The sequence below is a fragment of the Ambystoma mexicanum genome, chromosome 6q (assembly GCF_040938575.1).
Source record: "Ambystoma mexicanum isolate Mex_15411 chromosome 6q, UKY_AmexF1_1, whole genome shotgun sequence".
NCBI classification, from domain to species: domain Eukaryota; kingdom Metazoa; phylum Chordata; class Amphibia; order Caudata; family Ambystomatidae; genus Ambystoma; species Ambystoma mexicanum.
The window spans coordinates 1,629,153,421-1,629,167,421 of NC_090937.1; the positions used below are offsets into that span (position 1 = coordinate 1,629,153,421).

The window sequence follows — 14,001 nt, forward strand, 5'->3', positions numbered from 1 at the left end:
GCAGTTAGGGTGTGAGCTAGAGAAATGAGGCCTGTCTGCAAAAGGCCATGGGATGGGAGTGCGTGGTTGCAGGTTGTTTGGCTTTGTAAGGCCTACTGCCCGCTTCACTCGAAACTGGGTCTAGGGTTGTCGGTTTGTAGGCTGTAAAAGCCCAGAAAAGCTCTTGTTCTCCAACCAGCAGAGTGGCGCAGCGGAAGCGTGCTGGGCCCATAACCCAGAGGTCGATGGATCGAAACCATCCTCTGCTAACTTTTTTCAAATTATGTTTTTGTGTCATGGCATTAGGGCACAAAGAGCTGTAAGTGCCTGGATGCAATGTCATTCCTTGAACTTGCTGCCTCGTTCCACTCTTGCGCTAAATAGGAGAGGGTCCCAGCCCAGCCAACAAAATGTACTGTTCAATCAAACCAAACTTAAAACCAAGCTCCTTTTTTAAGGGGTCCCGGGGAAATGTTGGGCTGACCGGCAAGACCTCATGATGCGAACTGCTTCTGCGTCAAACGCAAGCTTTTTTCATTCCCAGCCAATGACTTATTCTTATTTCTAAGGGCCGCTCCATCAGATAGCCCAGACAGGCAGGCGTTGGTGGTATAGTGGTGAGCATAGCTGCCTTCCAAGCAGTTGACCCGGGTTCGATTCCCGGCCAACGCAGATCAAATCTTTAAATTGTTCAAAATGCATTTTTTGGAAATCAGACTCATGCTGAAAGCAAAGCTGACACACTTTTCGTGAAAATCAAAACCCCATCCAGGAAAGGTTCTTGCATCCTAGTTTCTGCAACTGTCTATCGGTGAGGGGATTGAAGCGAGCAGGGCTCCTGGCCCCTCCCCGACAAAGCCCTGACGAAGGCCTGACAAAGGCCTATTCGCCTTGCCCTGACGGGCCTTGGTCCCAGCAGGCCACCGAGCACAGCACCTCAGCCTATTAGAGTGAGGTTTCAGGATCTCTCTCATCCTGTAAACCAACATACTGAAGAAGGTGAAACGTGTGGCTGCGCTCCTCACATGCTGAAGCAGCAGCAGCCCTTTCCCTGAAGCAAAGTTCCTTCATTCCTCCCTCCCATAACCCTTAGCAGGGGATTTATGGTAATTGAGTTGAGTTTCCAAACTGGCCCTTCCTTCCTTCCTTCCCATATCTGCCAGCTCGAGAAGGCTTGTTTTGTTGCACCTGGGAAGTAAAGTATCTATTTGCGAGAGAGAGAGAATGAGAGAGAGAGACAGAGAGAGAGAGACAGAGAGAGAAGGGGAAGGGGTGTTGGCAGTTAGGGTGTGAGCTAGAGAAATGAGGCCTGTCTGCAAAAGGCCATGGGATGGGAGTGCGTGTTTGCAGGTTGTTTGGCTTTGTAAGGCCTACTGCCCGCTTCACTCGAAACTGGGTCTAGGGTTGTCGGTTTGTAGGCTGTAAAAGCCCAGAAAAGCTTTTGTTCTCCAACCAGCAGAGTGGCGCAGCGGAAGTGTGCTGGGCCCATAACCCAGAGGTCGATGGATCGAAACCATCCTCTGCTAACTTTTTTCAAATTATGTTTTTGTGTCATGGCATTAGGGCACAAAGAGCTGTAAGTGCCTGGATGCAATGTCATTCCTTGAACTTGCTGCCTCGTTCCACTCTTGCGCTAAATAGGAGAGGGTCCCAGCCCAGCCAACAAAATGTACTGTTCAATCAAACCAAACTTAAAACCAAGCTCCTTTTTTAAGGGGTCCCGGGGAAATGTTGGGCTGACCGGCAAGACCTCATGATGCGAACTGCTTCTGCGTCAAACGCAAGCTTTTTTCATTCCCAGCCAATGACTTATTCTTATTTCTAAGGGCCGCTCCATCAGATAGCCCAGACAGGCAGGCGTTGGTGGTATAGTGGTGAGCATAGCTGCCTTCCAAGCAGTTGACCCGGGTTCGATTCCCGGCCAACGCAGATCATATCTTTAAATTGTTCAAAACGCATTTTTTGGAAATCAGACTCATGCTGAAAGCAAAGCTGACACACTTTTCGTGAAAATCAAAACCCCATCCAGGAAAGGTTCTTGCATCCTAGTTTCTGCAACTGTCTATCGGTGAGGGGATTGAAGCGAGCAGGGCTCCTGGCCCCTCCCCGACAAAGCCCTGACGAAGGCCTGACAAAGGCCTATTCGCCTTGCCCTGACGGGCCTTGGTCCCAGCAGGCCACCGAGCACAGCACCTCAGCCTATTAGAGTGAGGTTTCAGGATCTCTCTCATCCTGTAAACCAACATACTGAAGAAGGTGAAACGTGTGGCTGCGCTCCTCACATGCTGAAGCAGCAGCAGCCCTTTCCCTGAAGCAAAGTTCCTTCATTCCTCCCTCCCATAACCCTTAGCAGGGGATTTATGGTAATTGAGTTGAGTTTCCAAACTGGCCCTTCCTTCCTTCCTTCCCATATCTGCCAGCTCGAGAAGGCTTGTTTTGTTGCACCTGGGAAGTAAAGTATCTATTTGCGAGAGAGAGAGAATGAGAGAGAGAGACAGAGAGAGAGAGACAGAGAGAGAAGGGGAAGGGGTGTTGGCAGTTAGGGTGTGAGCTAGAGAAATGAGGCCTGTCTGCAAAAGGCCATGGGATGGGAGTGCGTGGTTGCAGGTTGTTTGGCTTTGTAAGGCCTACTGCCCGCTTCACTCGAAAATGGGTCTAGGGTTGTCGGTTTGTAGGCTGTAAAAGCCCAGAAAAGCTTTTGTTCTCCAACCAGCAGAGTGGCGCAGCGGAAGCGTGCTGGGCCCATAACCCAGAGGTCGATGGATCGAAACCATCCTCTGCTAACTTTTTTCAAATTATGTTTTTGTGTCATGGCATTAGGGCACAAAGAGCTGTAAGTGCCTGGATGCAATGTCATTCCTTGAACTTGCTGCCTCGTTCCACTCTTGCGCTAAATAGGAGAGGGTCCCAGCCCAGCCAACAAAATGCACTGTTCAATCAAACCAAACTTAAAACCAAGCTCCTTTTTTAAGGGGTCCCGGGGAAATGTTGGGCTGACCGGCAAGACCTCATGATGCGAACTGCTTATGCGTCAAACACAAGCTTTTTTCATTCCCAGCCAATGACTTATTCTTATTTCTAAGGGCCGCTCCATCAGATAGCCCAGACAGGCAGGCGTTGGTGGTATAGTGGTGAGCATAGCTGCCTTCCAAGCAGTTGACCCGGGTTCTATTCCCGGCCAACGCAGATCAAATCTTTAAATTGTTCAAAATGCATTTTTTGGAAATCAGACTCATGCTGAAAGCAAAGCTGACACACTTTTCGTGAAAATCAAAACCCCATCCAGGAAAGGTTCTTGCATCCTAGTTTCTGCAACTGTCTATCGGTGAGGGGATTGAAGCGAGCAGGGCTCCTGGCCCCTCCCCGACAAAGCCCTGACGAAGGCCTGACAAAGGCCTATTCGCCTTGCCCTGACGGGCCTTGGTCCCAGCAGGCCACCGAGCACAGCACCTCAGCCTATTAGAGTGAGGTTTCAGGATCTCTCTCATCCTGTAAACCAACATACTGAAGAAGGTGAAACGTGTGGCTGCGCTCCTCACATGCTGAAGCAGCAGCAGCCCTTTCCCTGAAGCAAAGTTCCTTCATTCCTCCCTCCCATAACCCTTAGCAGGGGATTTATGGTAATTGAGTTGAGTTTCCAAACTGGCCCTTCCTTCCTTCCTTCCTTCCCATATCTGCCAGCTCGAGAAGGCTTGTTTTGTTGCACCTGGGAAGTAAAGTATCTATTTGCGAGAGAGAGAGAATGAGAGAGAGAGACAGAGAGAGAGAGACAGAGAGAGAAGGGGAAGGGGTGTTGGCAGTTAGGGTGTGAGCTAGAGAAATGAGGCCTGTCTGCAAAAGGCCATGGGATGGGAGTGCGTGGTTGCAGGTTGTTTGGCTTTGTAAGGCCTACTGCCCGCTTCACTCGAAACTGGGTCTAGGGTTGTCGGTTTGTAGGCTGTAAAAGCCCAGAAAAGCTCTTGTTCTCCAACCAGCAGAGTGGCGCAGCGGAAGCGTGCTGGGCCCATAACCCAGAGGTCGATGGATCGAAACCATCCTCTGCTAACTTTTTTCAAATTATGTTTTTGTGTCATGGCATTAGGGCACAAAGAGCTGTAAGTGCCTGGATGCAATGTCATTCCTTGAACTTGCTGCCTCGTTCCACTCTTGCGCTAAATAGGAGAGGGTCCCAGCCCAGCCAACAAAATGTACTGTTCAATCAAACCAAACTTAAAACCAAGCTCCTTTTTTAAGGGGTCCCGGGGAAATGTTGGGCTGACCGGCAAGACCTCATGATGCGAACTGCTTCTGCGTCAAACGCAAGCTTTTTTCATTCCCAGCCAATGACTTATTCTTATTTCTAAGGGCCGCTCCATCAGATAGCCCAGACAGGCAGGCGTTGGTGGTATAGTGGTGAGCATAGCTGCCTTCCAAGCAGTTGACCCGGGTTCGATTCCCGGCCAACCAATGCAGATCAAATCTTTAAATTGTTCAAAATGCATTTTTTGGAAATCAGACTCATGCTGAAAGCAAAGCTGACACACTTTTCGTGAAAATCAAAACCCCATCCAGGAAAGGTTCTTGCATCCTAGTTTCTGCAACTGTCTATCGGTGAGGGGATTGAAGCGAGCAGGGCTCCTGGCCCCTCCCCGACAAAGCCCTGACGAAGGCCTGACAAAGGCCTATTCGCCTTGCCCTGACGGGCCTTGGTCCCAGCAGGCCACCGAGCACAGCACCTCAGCCTATTAGAGTGAGGTTTCAGGATCTCTCTCATCCTGTAAACCAACATACTGAAGAAGGTGAAACGTGTGGCTGCGCTCCTCACATGCTGAAGCAGCAGCAGCCCTTTCCCTGAAGCAAAGTTCCTTCATTCCTCCCTCCCATAACGCTTAGCAGGGGATTTATGGTAATTGAGTTGAGTTTCCAAACTGGCCCTTCCTTCCTTCCTTCCCATATCTGCCAGCTCGAGAAGGCTTGTTTTGTTGCACCTGGGAAGTAAAGTATCTATTTGCGAGAGAGAGAGAATGAGAGAGAGAGACAGAGAGAGAGAGACAGAGAGAGAAGGGGAAGGGGTGTTGGCAGTTAGGGTGTGAGCTAGAGAAATGAGGCCTGTCTGCAAAAGGCCATGGGATGGGAGTGCGTGGTTGCAGGTTGTTTGGCTTTGTAAGGCCTACTGCCCGCTTCACTCGAAACTGGGTCTAGGGTTGTCGGTTTGTAGGCTGTAAAAGCCCAGAAAAGCTCTTGTTCTCCAACCAGCAGAGTGGCGCAGCGGAAGCGTGCTGGGCCCATAACCCAGAGGTCGATGGATCGAAACCATCCTCTGCTAACTTTTTTCAAATTATGTTTTTGTGTCATGGCATTAGGGCACAAAGAGCTGTAAGTGCCTGGATGCAATGTCATTCCTTGAACTTGCTGCCTCGTTCCACTCTTGTGCTAAATAGGAGAGGGTCCCAGCCCAGCCAACAAAATGTACTGTTCAATAAAACCAAACTTAAAACCAAGCTCCTTTTTTAAGGGGTCCCGGGGAAATGTTGGGCTGACCGGCAATACCTCATGATGCGAACTGCTTCTGCGTCAAACGCAAGCTTTTTTCATTCCCAGCCAATGACTTATTCTTATTTCTAAGGGCCGCTCCATCAGATAGCCCAGACAGGCAGGCGTTGGTGGTATAGTGGTGAGCATAGCTGCCTTCCAAGCAGTTGACCCGGGTTCGATTCCCGGCCAACGCAGATCAAATCTTTAAATTGTTCAAAATGCATTTTTTGGAAATCAGACTCATGCTGAAAGCAAAGCTGACACACTTTTCGTGAAAATCAAAACCCCATCCAGGAAAGGTTCTTGCATCCTAGTTTCTGCAACTGTCTATCGGTGAGGGGATTGAAGCGAGCAGGGCTCCTGGCCCCTCCCCGACAAAGCCCTGACGAAGGCCTGACAAAGGCCTATTCGCCTTGCCCTGACGGGCCTTGGTCCCAGCAGGCCACCGAGCACAGCACCTCAGCCTATTAGAGTGAGGTTTCAGGATCTCTCTCATCCTGTAAACCAACATACTGAAGAAGGTGAAACGTGTGGCTGCGCTCCTCACATGCTGAAGCAGCAGCAGCCCTTTCCCTGAAGCAAAGTTCCTTCATTCCTCCCTCCCATAACCCTTAGCAGGGGATTTATGGTAATTGAGTTGAGTTTCCAAACTGGCCCTTCCTTCCTTCCTTCCCATATCTGCCAGCTCGAGAAGGCTTGTTTTGTTGCACCTGGGAAGTAAAGTATCTATTTGCGAGAGAGAGAGAATGAGAGAGAGAGACAGAGAGAGAGAGACAGAGAGAGAAGGGGAAGGGGTGTTGGCAGTTAGGGTGTGAGCTAGAGAAATGAGGCCTGTCTGCAAAAGGCCATGGGATGGGAGTGCGTGGTTGCAGGTTGTTTGGCTTTGTAAGGCCTACTGCCCGCTTCACTCGAAACTGGGTCTAGGGTTGTCGGTTTGTAGGCTGTAAAAGCCCAGAAAAGCTCTTGTTCTCCAACCAGCAGAGTGGCGCAGCGGAAGCGTGCTGGGCCCATAACCCAGAGGTCGATGGATCGAAACCATCCTCTGCTAACTTTTTTCAAATTATGTTTTTGTGTCATGGCATTAGGGCACAAAGAGCTGTAAGTGCCTGGATGCAATGTCATTCCTTGAACTTGCTGCCTCGTTCCACTCTTGCGCTAAATAGGAGAGGGTCCCAGCCCAGCCAACAAAATGTACTGTTCAATCAAACCAAACTTAAAACCAAGCTCCTTTTTTAAGGGGTCCCGGGGAAATGTTGGGCTGACCGGCAAGACCTCATGATGCGAACTGCTTCTGCGTCAAATGCAAGCTTTTTTCATTCCCAGCCAATGACTTATTCTTATTTCTAAGGGCCGCTCCATCAGATAGTCCAGACAGGCAGGCGTTGGTGGTATAGTGGTGAGCATAGCTGCCTTCCAAGCAGTTGACCCGGAAATCTTTAAATTGTTCAAAATGCATTTTTTGGAAATCAGACTCATGCTGAAAGCAAAGCTGACACACTTTTCGTGAAAATCAAAACCCCATCCAGGAAAGGTTCTTGCATCCTAGTTTCTGCAACTGTCTATCGGTGAGGGGATTGAAGCGAGCAGGGCTCCTGGCCCCTCCCCGACAAAGCCCTGACGAAGGCCTGACAAAGGCCTATTCGCCTTGCCCTGACGGGCCTTGGTCCCAGCAGGCCACCGAGCACAGCACCTCAGCCTATTAGAGTGAGGTTTCAGGATCTCTCTCATCCTGTAAACCAACATACTGAAGAAGGTGAAACGTGTGGCTGCGCTCCTCACATGCTGAAGCAGCAGCAGCCCTTTCCCTGAAGCAAAGTTCCTTCATTCCTCCCTCCCATAACCCTTAGCAGGGGATTTATGGTAATTGAGTTGAGTTTCCAAACTGGCCCTTCCTTCCTTCCTTCCTTCCCATATCTGCCAGCTCGAGAAGGCTTGTTTTGTTGCACCTGGGAAGTAAAGTATCTATTTGCGAGAGAGAGAGAATGAGAGAGAGAGACAGAGAGAGAGAGACAGAGAGAGAAGGGGAAGGGGTGTTGGCAGTTAGGGTGTGAGCTAGAGAAATGAGGCCTGTCTGCAAAAGGCCATGGGATGGGAGTGCGTGGTTGCAGGTTGTTTGGCTTTGTAAGGCCTACTGCCCGCTTCACTCGAAACTGGGTCTAGGGTTGTCGGTTTGTAGGCTGTAAAAGCCCAGAAAAGCTCTTGTTCTCCAACCAGCAGAGTGGCGCAGCGGAAGCGTGCTGGGCCCATAACCCAGAGGTCGATGGATCGAAACCATCCTCTGCTAACTTTTTTCAAATTATGTTTTTGTGTCATGGCATTAGGGCACAAAGAGCTGTAAGTGCCTGGATGCAATGTCATTCCTTGAACTTGCTGCCTCGTTCCACTCTTGCGCTAAATAGGAGAGGGTCCCAGCCCAGCCAACAAAATGTACTGTTCAATCAAACCAAACTTAAAACCAAGCTCCTTTTTTAAGGGGTCCCGGGGAAATGTTGGGCTGACCGGCAAGACCTCATGATGCGAACTGCTTCTGCGTCAAACGCAAGCTTTTTTCATTCCCAGCCAATGACTTATTCTTATTTCTAAGGGCCGCTCCATCAGATAGCCCAGACAGGCAGGCGTTGGTGGTATAGTGGTGAGCATAGCTGCCTTCCAAGCAGTTGACCCGGGTTCGATTCCCGGCCAACGCAGATCAAATCTTTAAATTGTTCAAAATGCATTTTTTGGAAATCAGACTCATGCTGAAAGCAAAGCTGACACACTTTTCGTGAAAATCAAAACCCCATCCAGGAAAGGTTCTTGCATCCTAGTTTCTGCAACTGTCTATCGGTGAGGGGATTGAAGCGAGCAGGGCTCCTGGCCCCTCCCCGACAAAGCCCGGACGAAGGCCTGACAAAGGCCTATTCGCCTTGCCCTGACGGGCCTTGGTCCCAGCAGGCCACCGAGCACAGCACCTCAGCCTATTAGAGTGAGGTTTCAGGATCTCTCTCATCCTGTAAACCAACATACTGAAGAAGGTGAAACGTGTGGCTGCGCTCCTCACATGCTGAAGCAGCAGCAGCCCTTTCCCTGAAGCAAAGTTCCTTCATTCCTCCCTCCCATAACCCTTAGCAGGGGATTTATGGTAATTGAGTTGAGTTTCCAAACTGGCCCTTCCTTCCTTCCTTCCCATATCTGCCAGCTCGAGAAGGCTTGTTTTGTTGCACCTGGGAAGTAAAGTATCTATTTGCGAGAGAGAGAGAATGAGAGAGAGAGACAGAGAGAGAGAGACAGAGAGAGAAGGGGAAGGGGTGTTGGCAGTTAGGGTGTGAGCTAGAGAAATGAGGCCTGTCTGCAAAAGGCCATGGGATGGGAGTGCGTGGTTGCAGGTTGTTTGGCTTTGTAAGGCCTACTGCCCGCTTCACTCGAAACTGGGTCTAGGGTTGTCGGTTTGTAGGCTGTAAAAGCCCAGAAAAGCTCTTGTTCTCCAACCAGCAGAGTGGCGCAGCGGAAGCGTGCTGGGCCCATAACCCAGAGGTCGATGGATCGAAACCATCCTCTGCTAACTTTTTTCAAATTATGTTTTTGTGTCATGGCATTAGGGCACAAAGAGCTGTAAGTGCCTGGATGCAATGTCATTCCTTGAACTTGCTGCCTCGTTCCACTCTTGCGCTAAATAGGAGAGGGTCCCAGCCCAGCCAACAAAATGTACTGTTCAATCAAACCAAACTTAAAACCAAGCTCCTTTTTTAAGGGGTCCCGGGGAAATGTTGGGCTGACCGGCAAGACCTCATGATGCGAACTGCTTCTGCGTCAAACGCAAGCTTTTTTCATTCCCAGCCAATGACTTATTCTTATTTCTAAGGGCCGCTCCATCAGATAGCCCAGACAGGCAGGCGTTGGTGGTATAGTGGTGAGCATAGCTGCCTTCCAAGCAGTTGACCCGGGTTCGATTCCCGGCCAACGCAGATCAAATCTTTAAATTGTTCAAAATGCATTTTTTGGAAATCAGACTCATGCTGAAAGCAAAGCTGACACACTTTTCGTGAAAATCAAAACCCCATCCAGGAAAGGTTCTTGCATCCTAGTTTCTGCAACTGTCTATCGGTGAGGGGATTGAAGCGAGCAGGGCTCCTGGCCCCTCCCCGACAAAGCCCTGACGAAGGCCTGACAAAGGCCTATTCGCCTTGCCCTGACGGGCCTTGGTCCCAGCAGGCCACCGAGCACAGCACCTCAGCCTATTAGAGTGAGGTTTCAGGATCTCTCTCATCCTGTAAACCAACATACTGAAGAAGGTGAAACGTGTGGCTGCGCTCCTCACATGCTGAAGCAGCAGCAGCCCTTTCCCTGAAGCAAAGTTCCTTCATTCCTCCCTCCCATAACCCTTAGCAGGGGATTTATGGTAATTGAGTTGAGTTTCCAAACTGGCCCTTCCTTCCTTCCTTCCCATATCTGCCAGCTCGAGAAGGCTTGTTTTGTTGCACCTGGGAAGTAAAGTATCTATTTGCGAGAAAGAGAGAATGAGAGAGAGAGACAGAGAGAGAGAGACAGAGAGAGAAGGGGAAGGGGTGTTGGCAGTTAGGGTGTGAGCTAGAGAAATGAGGCCTGTCTGCAAAAGGCCATGGGATGGGAGTGCGTGGTTGCAGGTTGTTTGGCTTTGTAAGGCCTACTGCCCGCTTCACTCGAAACTGGGTCTAGGGTTGTCGGTTTGTAGGCTGTAAAAGCCCAGAAAAGCTCTTGTTCTCCAACCAGCAGAGTGGCGCAGCGGAAGCGTGCTGGGCCCATAACCCAGAGGTCGATGGATCGAAACCATCCTCTGCTAACTTTTTTCAAATTATGTTTTTGTGTCATGGCATTAGGGCACAAAGAGCTGTAAGTGCCTGGATGCAATGTCATTCCTTGAACTTGCTGCCTCGTTCCACTCTTGCGCTAAATAGGAGAGGGTCCCAGCCCAGCCAACAAAATGTACTGTTCAATCAAACCAAACTTAAAACCAAGCTCCTTTTTTAAGGGGTCCCGGGGAAATGTTGGGCTGACCGGCAAGACCTCATGATGCAAACTGCTTCTGCGTCAAACGCAAGCTTTTTTCATTCCCAGCCAATGACTTATTCTTATTTCTAAGGGCCGCTCCATCAGATAGCCCAGACAGGCAGGCGTTGGTGGTATAGTGGTGAGCATAGCTGCCTTCCAAGCAGTTGACCCGGGTTCGATTCCCGGCCAACGCAGATCAAATCTTTAAATTGTTCAAAATGCATTTTTTGGAAATCAGACTCATGCTGAAAGCAAAGTTGACACACTTTTCGTGAAAATCAAAACCCCATCCAGGAAAGGTTCTTGCATCCTAGTTTCTGCAACTGTCTATCGGTGAGGGGATTGAAGCGAGCAGGGCTCCTGGCCCCTCCCCGACAAAGCCCTGACGAAGGCCTGACAAAGGCCTATTCGCCTTGCCCTGACGGGCCTTGGTCCCAGCAGGCCACCGAGCACAGCACCTCAGCCTATTAGAGTGAGGTTTCAGGATCTCTCTCATCCTGTAAACCAACATACTGAAGAAGGTGAAACGTGTGGCTGCGCTCCTCACATGCTGAAGCAGCAGCAGCCCTTTCCCTGAAGCAAAGTTCCTTCATTCCTCCCTCCCATAACCCTTAGCAGGGGATTTATGGTAATTGAGTTGAGTTTCCAAACTGGCCCTTCCTTCCTTCCTTCCCATATCTGCCAGCTCGAGAAGGCTTGTTTTGTTGCACCTGGGAAGTAAAGTATCTATTTGCGAGAGAGAGAGAATGAGAGAGAGAGACAGAGAGAGAGAGACAGAGAGAGAAGGGGAAGGGGTGTTGGCAGTTAGGGTGTGAGCTAGAGAAATGAGGCCTGTCTGCAAAAGGCCATGGGATGGGAGTGCGTGGTTGCAGGTTGTTTGGCTTTGTAAGGCCTACTGCCCGCTTCACTCGAAACTGGGTCTAGGGTTGTCGGTTTGTAGGCTGTAAAAGCCCAGAAAAGCTCTTGTTCTCCAACCAGCAGAGTGGCGCAGCGGAAGCGTGCTGGGCCCATAACCCAGAGGTCGATGGATCGAAACCATCCTCTGCTAACTTTTTTCAAATTATGTTTTTGTGTCATGGCATTAGGGCACAAAGAGCTGTAAGTGCCTGGATGCAATGTCATTCCTTGAACTTGCTGCCTCGTTCCACTCTTGCGCTAAATAGGAGAGGGTCCCAGCCCAGCCAACAAAATGTACTGTTCAATCAAACCAAACTTAAAACCAAGCTCCTTTTTTAAGGGGTCCCGGGGAAATGTTGGGCTGACCGGCAAGACCTCATGATGCGAACTGCTTCTGCGTCAAATGCAAGCTTTTTTCATTCCCAGCCAATGACTTATTCTTATTTCTAAGGGCCGCTCCATCAGATAGCCCAGACAGGCAGGCGTTGGTGGTATAGTGGTGAGCATAGCTGCCTTCCAAGCAGTTGACCCGGGTTCGATTCCCGGCCAACGCAGATCAAATCTTTAAATTGTTCAAAATGCATTTTTTGGAAATCAGACTCATGCTGAAAGCAAAGCTGACACACTTTTCGTGAAAATCAAAACCCCATCCAGGAAAGGTTCTTGCATCCTAGTTTCTGCAACTGTCTATCGGTGAGGGGATTGAAGCGAGCAGGGCTCCTGGCCCCTCCCCGACAAAGCCCTGACGAAGGCCTGACAAAGGCCTATTCGCCTTGCCCTGACGGGCCTTGGTCCCAGCAGGCCACCGAGCACAGCACCTCAGCCTATTAGAGTGAGGTTTCAGGATCTCTCTCATCCTGTAAACCAACATACTGAAGAAGGTGAAACGTGTGGCTGCGCTCCTCACATGCTGAAGCAGCAGCAGCCCTTTCCCTGAAGCAAAGTTCCTTCATTCCTCCCTCCCATAACCCTTAGCAGGGGATTTATGGTAATTGAGTTGAGTTTCCAAACTGGCCCTTCCTTCCTTCCTTCCCATATCTGCCAGCTCGAGAAGGCTTGTTTTGTTGCACCTGGGAAGTAAAGTATCTATTTGCGAGAGAGAGAGAATGAGAGAGAGAGACAGAGAGAGAGAGACAGAGAGAGAAGGGGAAGGGGTGTTGGCAGTTAGGGTGTGAGCTAGAGAAATGAGGCCTGTCTGCAAAAGGCCATGGGATGGGAGTGCGTGGTTGCAGGTTGTTTGGCTTTGTAAGGCCTACTGCCCGCTTCACTCGAAAATGGGTCTAGGGTTGTCGGTTTGTAGGCTGTAAAAGCCCAGAAAAGCTTTTGTTCTCCAACCAGCAGAGTGGCGCAGCGGAAGCGTGCTGGGCCCATAACCCAGAGGTCGATGGATTGAAACCATCCTCTGCTAACTTTTTTCAAATTATGTTTTTGTGTCATGGCATTAGGGCACAAAGAGCTGTAAGTGCCTGGATGCAATGTCATTCCTTGAACTTGCTGCCTCGTTCCACTCTTGCGCTAAATAGGAGAGGGTCCCAGCCCAGCCAACAAAATGCACTGTTCAATCAAACCAAACTTAAAACCAAGCTCCTTTTTTAAGGGGTCCCGGGGAAATGTTGGGCTGACCGGCAAGACCTCATGATGCGAACTGCTTCTGCGTCAAACGCAAGCTTTTTTCATTCCCAGCCAATGACTTATTCTTATTTCTAAAGGCCGCTCCATCAGATAGCCCAGACAGGCAGGCGTTGGTGGTATAGTGGTGAGCATAGCTGCCTTCCAAGCAGTTGACCCGGGTTCGATTCCCGGCCAACGCAGATCAAATCTTTAAATTGTTCAAAATGCATTTTTTGGAAATCAGACTCATGCTGAAAGCAAAGCTGACACACTTTTCGTGAAAATCAAAACCCCATCCAGGAAAGGTTCTTGCATCCTAGTTTCTGCAACTGTCTATCGGTGAGGGGATTGAAGCGAGCAGGGCTCCTGGCCCCTCCCCGACAAAGCCCTGACGAAGGCCTGACAAAGGCCTATTCGCCTTGCCCTGACGGGCCTTGGTCCCAGCAGGCCACCGAGCACAGCACCTCAGCCTATTAGAGTGAGGTTTCAGGATCTCTCTCATCCTGTAAACCAACATACTGAAGAAGGTGAAACGTGTGGCTGCGCTCCTCACATGCTGAAGCAGCAGCAGCCCTTTCCCTGAAGCAAAGTTCCTTCATTCCTCCCTCCCATAACCCTTAGCAGGGGATTTATGGTAATTGAGTTGAGTTTCCAAACTGGCCCTTCCTTCCTTCCTTCCCATATCTGCCAGCTCGAGAAGGCTTGTTTTGTTGCACCTGGGAAGTAAAGTATCTATTTGCGAGAGAGAGAGAATGAGAGAGAGAGACAGAGAGAGAGAGACAGAGAGAGAAGGGGAAGGGGTGTTGGCAGTTAGGGTGTGAGCTAGAGAAATGAGGCCTGTCTGCAAAAGGCCATGGGATGGGAGTGCGTGGTTGCAGGTTGTTTGGCTTTGTAAGGCCTACTGCCCGCTTCACTCGAAACTGGGTCTAGGGTTGTCGGTTTGTAGGCTGTAAAAGCCCAGAAAAGCTCTTGTTCTCCAACCAGCAGAGTGGC

The 14,001-nt window shown here is 50.0% G+C and overlaps 8 non-coding genes across 8 annotated transcripts; all 8 read left to right on the forward strand.

Moving 5' to 3' along the window:
* The first annotated feature begins 579 nt into the window (after positions 1-579).
* On the forward strand, positions 580-651 carry TRNAG-UCC (transfer RNA glycine (anticodon UCC)). Its single transcript has one exon. It is a non-coding gene; the product is annotated as a tRNA-Gly (tRNA).
* A 1,185-nt stretch (positions 652-1,836) lies between these two features.
* TRNAG-UCC (transfer RNA glycine (anticodon UCC)) lies at positions 1,837-1,908 on the forward strand. The gene has a single exon. It is a non-coding gene; the product is annotated as a tRNA-Gly (tRNA).
* Positions 1,909-5,615: 3,707 nt separating this feature from the next.
* Positions 5,616-5,687, forward strand: TRNAG-UCC (transfer RNA glycine (anticodon UCC)). The gene has a single exon. It is a non-coding gene; the product is annotated as a tRNA-Gly (tRNA).
* A 2,421-nt stretch (positions 5,688-8,108) lies between these two features.
* On the forward strand, positions 8,109-8,180 carry TRNAG-UCC (transfer RNA glycine (anticodon UCC)). Its single transcript has one exon. It is a non-coding gene; the product is annotated as a tRNA-Gly (tRNA).
* A 1,185-nt stretch (positions 8,181-9,365) lies between these two features.
* On the forward strand, positions 9,366-9,437 carry TRNAG-UCC (transfer RNA glycine (anticodon UCC)). Its single transcript has one exon. It is a non-coding gene; the product is annotated as a tRNA-Gly (tRNA).
* Positions 9,438-10,622: 1,185 nt separating this feature from the next.
* TRNAG-UCC (transfer RNA glycine (anticodon UCC)) lies at positions 10,623-10,694 on the forward strand. Its single transcript has one exon. It is a non-coding gene; the product is annotated as a tRNA-Gly (tRNA).
* A 1,185-nt stretch (positions 10,695-11,879) lies between these two features.
* TRNAG-UCC (transfer RNA glycine (anticodon UCC)) lies at positions 11,880-11,951 on the forward strand. The gene has a single exon. It is a non-coding gene; the product is annotated as a tRNA-Gly (tRNA).
* Positions 11,952-13,136: 1,185 nt separating this feature from the next.
* On the forward strand, positions 13,137-13,208 carry TRNAG-UCC (transfer RNA glycine (anticodon UCC)). Its single transcript has one exon. It is a non-coding gene; the product is annotated as a tRNA-Gly (tRNA).
* The last annotated feature ends 793 nt before the right edge of the window (positions 13,209-14,001 follow it).